This window comes from Colletes latitarsis, chromosome 9 (genome assembly GCF_051014445.1).
Source record: "Colletes latitarsis isolate SP2378_abdomen chromosome 9, iyColLati1, whole genome shotgun sequence".
Lineage (NCBI taxonomy): Eukaryota > Metazoa > Arthropoda > Insecta > Hymenoptera > Colletidae > Colletes > Colletes latitarsis.
Genome location: NC_135142.1, coordinates 29,605,449 through 29,611,564, shown reverse-complemented (window position 1 = coordinate 29,611,564; position 6,116 = coordinate 29,605,449).

Here is a 6,116-nt window from a genome sequence, read left to right as displayed (position 1 = left end):
TTCGGATTGTCTCGAGTTTCAGGTTACACCCGGCGATGTTGCCTGTAATCGTATCGGTTTTGTTTAACAATCCATATATCGGTTCTCGGATAACTGGGTTGATTCACAAGCGACGAACAAACAGTTATCCGGCGAGCATGCTTAATGACTCATTACGAAAGGATGTAGATAGTGTAACGACAGAGCAGCACGTTGATTTAACGGATAGGAATGTAACTTTAAAATTGAATAATTTACTAATGATGGAGTCGTTACTTAAACGCGTTTGCTGCCACGATAGTCGCTTGTAAACCTGCTGTCAAATAACAGACGCGCCATTTAAGCATCGAACGTTCCTATGATTCACGCTATAATTTCATTGGCGCGGCAGTCGATGCGTTAACCTATTCTAAGTGTCTAAATTAAGATTAAACGGCTGTTCGGATTTAACGAACACCCTCTTTTTCCCAAATGAATTCGTTAAATCGAAGCGTACAGTTTTCTTCGTTCTGTTTCGATTCGCTCGGTTTCCCTTCTAATTGCGAGACATTCTGTCGTTTAAATCTTGATACGTAAGAAACGTAAGAGCCTGCGTAACGATCGACGTGTCGCGAAAACGGTCGTGCGGACGCATCGCCGTTAGATGAGTCACGAATTCCTGTTGGAACGTTTCTCTTTGTCGAATGCGTCGACTTTCCAGTCAAACGCGTAACGTTGGTATCGCGTTACGCGCTAGGTGGCCTTTTTTCCGAGTAATCTTGACTCATCCGCGCCGTATGTACTTACCAACGGAAGTTTCTTAACGGTCGTTACGCGGCACAGACTCGTCCCACACATCCAACGCTGCTGCCGGCTACGTGGTCTTGCCACGGACTTCCGGTTACGATCGACGTCGAAGCCGAGAAAGATCTTCCTTTTTCGATTCTTTCCGTCGAGCGCTCGTCGCTCGTGACCGCTACCGTATCGTCGCGGAGGTTATTCTAATTTTAGCATCTGTGACTTGGAACGACGGGTTCCAGACGCAGCTGGTAAATACACGGCAAATAAAAGTGACACAAATATTGATTTTTCTAATAAATACCAGGATTCGACTGCAATTATTGCCAAAGATTTGTATCGATATCTCGATTAGTTAATTATCGCGCGAAGCTTGTGGCAGATGTCGCGTACTTTGGCCAGGAATTCCACCGGCAAAATAATCAAAGGGATTTCAATGTTACTTCATAAAGTCTGAGAGATTACGATCGCTTGTATGCTAGATAGGTTATGGTACCGAAGTAACGACGTCCTTAGGTAGAAACGTTTTTGGTGTCCATAAAACTGAGACAGACGCGAATCGGGGATAGCAGAGAAATGCCATTGAATCGGTTAACAATGGATCGATGCATTCTTCGTCGAATAACGAGGCATTCAAACGACAAAGCGTGATTTTTCTGCGCGGTTGAGAGGGCATAGGCAGTGCGCGAAAAAAATCGAAAATATGCCGACTAGTAAAATATTTGGTTATGTAACGCGTTATTTGGAATGGAAATATTTTTAAAATGTAGTTAGTATAGCAATCTGGTCGCGACGAAGGACTGAAATGTTTTAAAAGTATCGTGGTGTTGTCGACGTTGGGAGTTCGGGACACCCCACGTTGAAATTGCCAAATGTCGCGTCCAGGGGGCCATTGTCACGTGTTAAAAGTTGAAGCAAAGTTTGAATCGCTCCCCACAATGTGTGTGTATATATTAAAATTATTTATAGCGATGTTATTAACATATGAGTATAGTTCATAGAAAATATCTGTTCGAACGTATTTGCATATTCATTTTCTAGGCGCCACGTTTTCTGAATAAATTAGTGTTCTTAATATTATACAGGGTGTTCGGTCATACCTGGGAAAAATTTTAATGGGGGATTCTAGGGGACAAAATAAGACGAAAATCAAGAATACCAATTTATTGATCGAGGCTTCATTAAAAAGTTATTAACGTGTAAAGTTCCGTCAGTATTGAATTTTTTCCTCGAAAATGCGCAGGATTTCGGGGGTATGTCTATTCACCAAAAATGATTGTAATTGACCCTTGCAACCGAAAATAATTTTTTTAGAACGATTTGAAACTTTTTAATTTTGTCGAAATATTTTATACCTTCTCGAATTTTTTTCTCGAAAGTGGGTAGGAATTCGAAGGTATGTGTATTCACCAAAAATGATTGTAATTGACCCTTGCAACTGAAAATAATTTTTTTAGAACGATTGGAAACTTTTTAATTTTGTCGAAATATTTCATACCTTCTCGAATTTTTTTCTCGAAAGTGGGTAGGAATTCGAAGGTATGTGTATTCACCAAAAATGATTGTAATTGACCCTTGCAACTGAAAATAATTTTTTTAGAACGATTTGAAACTTTTTAATTTTGTCGAAATATTTCACACCTTCTCGAATTTTTTTCTCGAAAGTGGGTAGGAATTCGAAGGTATGTCTATTCACCAAAAATGATTGTAATTGACCCTTGCAACCAAAAATAATTTTTTTAGAACGATTTGAAACTTTTTAATTTTGTCGAAATATTTCATACCTTCTCGAATTTTTTTCTCGAAAGTGGGTAGGAATTCGAAGGTATGTCTATTCACCAAAAATGATTGTAATTGATCCTTGCAACTGAAAATAATTTTTTTAGAACGATTTGAAACTTTTTAATTTTGTCGAAATATTTCATACCTTCTCGAATTTTTTTCTCGAAAGTGGGTAGGAATTCGAAGGTATGTGTATTCACCAAAAATGATTGTAATTGATCCCTACAACCGAAAATAATTTTTTTAGAACGATTTGAAATTTTTTAATTTAATTGTTAATAACTTTTTAACGAAGCCACAGTCAAGAAATTGATATTCTTGATTTTCGTCTTATTTTGGCCTCTAGAGCCCCCCATTAAAATTTTTCCCAGGGGTGACCGAATATTAGCATGCATATTAGCGCCTCCTACCATTTCTGGGAGTACTAAACGTTGCTTTAAGCTGTCCATCTGTTCTTGGACCTCCTGGTTAGTGGCTTCGAATCTTCAGACTTTTACGCCCCACGCTGTGGTAATTCCAAATTGGGAGTCCTACACTCCTAACCTCGAATCGACATACTACTGTAGTCTCTCATGCTTCTAATGCTTTAGAATATCGCGAAATTTACTGTGGATCGACTACACCGGGAATATTTAAATTTGTTTTCGAGATATTTTGGTCTTAACGTTGTTCAAACTTACTATACCATTTATATATTTTATTTTTCCGTGAACGTTGGGTTATGAAAGTACTTGATGGCTGGTAATCAAAAAGTTTGACGATCTAGATATCTCTGGTTCGGAGTTGGTTTGTCAAGGTTATGTCGATAAAATTTGAAGGCAATCTGATAACGTGTACAAAGCTACTTTTTTAACTTGTTTATACCCATCACAAAATATTCTGTACATGTTTTATAACTTTGGAATACTTTTGCGATTCGCCATGTTTCATTCTGCAATTACCACGATTATTTGGGGACCGACCTTTAAGACTCGCGTGTCTGGGAAAATGCATTCAACGTAATGCACTAATTAGTCAGATAACGTGACTACATCAGCAATAAAAGGCACGATATCGTTGTAGATGTAATCCAGCAATTTTCGTCGAGTCCCAAAGCACAACTTTCCAGAAAGTATACTTATCTGGGAGAATCACGTTAGAGTGTTGTTATATTCAGTGGCGACATCTGCATTTAGGCTCGATTTGGACGAGAATTTGCCGATGGAATGCATGACGAGTCCTTGAACGTTCTGGTACACGAACCAGTGGCACTTACATTCCATACGTGTGTCTCCTTCGCGAGTTAGTCCAGTAAACAGAGAAACTACGAGAAAGAAGGAACAACTTCTATGTGCATCGACGCAAAAAATTGGCAACTTCGATACCAAGAAACGGGAACCGGTGTTTTTTGCGTGTTTACTTGAATCGACTATCCACTTTACACCAGAGTTGTGCAGAATTCCATTCGTATAAATACCAAGAAGCTCAGAGACCACTTAATCTAAAACGCGATACGACGTAGAACGAATCCTTTTCTAAATACGAGAGATGGCCATTATGTTTGTACGGTTGCTTTTAATTATCAAACAGTATCTTTCGCTAGTAATCGTCTGGTTATACGGTAAAAAGTTTATACAAAGTGCCGGCGTCAACGCGAACGGACTTATTACATAACCTAATAGTTTCTAGCAAACTGGTTTAAAGTTCGATTCACGTCTAGTCGAACCGCGTTGGTTATAGGTTATAACTGCTCCCTTTGCGTGCCTATTCTCTATATTCTGTTAGCTTGAAACGGTCAATTTTTAGGGAAAATTTTAGTTTTACTTTCTGATCTAGAAACAGACTGCATCCTCCTAAGGAAAGTACCGAAAAAGACTAACGATTTGCGTATTTCGTTGCGTGTGCACGCCCAACAGCGGTTGCCTCTTGGTCCTCTGTTCGCAACCTTGCCCTCCTCCATCCCCCCTTGCCCCTCTGACTTTCATCCCCACCACGTGCCCTACGATCCATTCGATCCTTTCCCCTTATCTCGTTCCGACGCTGTCGCGCTTCTCTTCTTTTTTTTTTGCCCCCTCCCACCCTCTGTCTGGCTTCTTCGCTTTGATTCATCGAGGTCTTGCCCCCTCGCTCCGCGTTCGTCGACGTTTCCCGGCCTATTATTGTCGCTCGTCGACGAAGAACGGCGAAAGAGGCAGCGCGAGAACCGACCGGGTGGGGGGGCAGAGACTTTCCTTTACCTCCGCCAACGGGAATGGCAGAAATTTCAATGTCACGATGCGCTGTCCGCCGTGAAGGAACTCTTCACAGATTTCGTTACTCGCCCGGTCAAAGATGGACGAAATTTTATTTGAACAGTAGGTAATCGGTAAGGCAATTTATTCGTGACGTTTATACGACTCCTACGGAGAAAAAGAAAGTAACCGTTGTTTTGTTCGGTTGCTTTTTCTTCCGTTTATCCACTCGCGTGAACTGTTTGGTGTACAGTGGCGCGACACCTTATTTCCAGCGGTCGAAATATCGACCACCGGGACGTACGTTTTACCGTGACAGGTGATGTCTTGAATTTCAGTATTAAATGTCCTGTTACCGAACGACACGGATGGTCGAAATTCTGGTCGAATTACAACTTTTTAATAGCGAATAAAAGACGAACGAAATTAAATAAAAATTTGTCTATATTTCAGACGATAGTGGTTGCATGACAAGTTGTAATTTCCATCCGTAGTGGAATGTATCGCGAAACACACGCATGTTTCATCGTAAATTCGAAATGCAACGAACGCAGGTATAATCGCGTAACGTTGTGCAACGAACGAGGTAGCAATTACGCATTGACAGGAGACAAATCGTTTAGAGTTTCTAGAGTTTTATCACGACTTCGACCAGACCTCTGAAAGACTTCGAAGTGTCTTCAATGACGTACTGGACACTTCCAATGCTATTGTTTTGATTCAATCTATTTATAGAACAGACTAGAATAGAATAAGTAATAGCATCGCGTTGCACATACAGGGTGATCGGTCAACCCTGGGAAAAATTTTAATGGAGGATTCTAGAGGCCAAAATAAGACGAAAATCAAGAATACCAATTTGTTGACGGAGGCTTCGTTAAAAAGTTATTAACAATTAAATTCAAAAATTTCAAATCGTTCTGGAAAAATTATTTTCGGTTGCGGGGGTCAATTACAATCATTTTTGGTGAATACATATACCTTCGAAATCCTATCCACTTTCTAGAAAAAAAATCGGATAGGTACTGAGATTTTTTGGCGAAAAAAAAATTTTTCAAATCGTTCTAAAAAAATTATTTTCGGTTGCAGGGGTCAACTATAATCATTTTTGGTCATTACACATACCCTCGAAATCCTACGCGCTTTCGAGAAAAAAATTTCTTACCGAAAATCTAATTTGGCGCCTGAATTTTTCGACGAAAAAAAAAAATTTCAAATCTTTCTGGAAAAATTATTTTCGGTTGCAGGGGTCAATTACAATCATTTTTGGTGAATAGACATATCCACGAAATCCTACCCATTTTCTAGAAAAAAATTCGAGAAGGTGTGAAATTTTTCGACGGAAAAAAAAAATTTCAAATCGTTTTG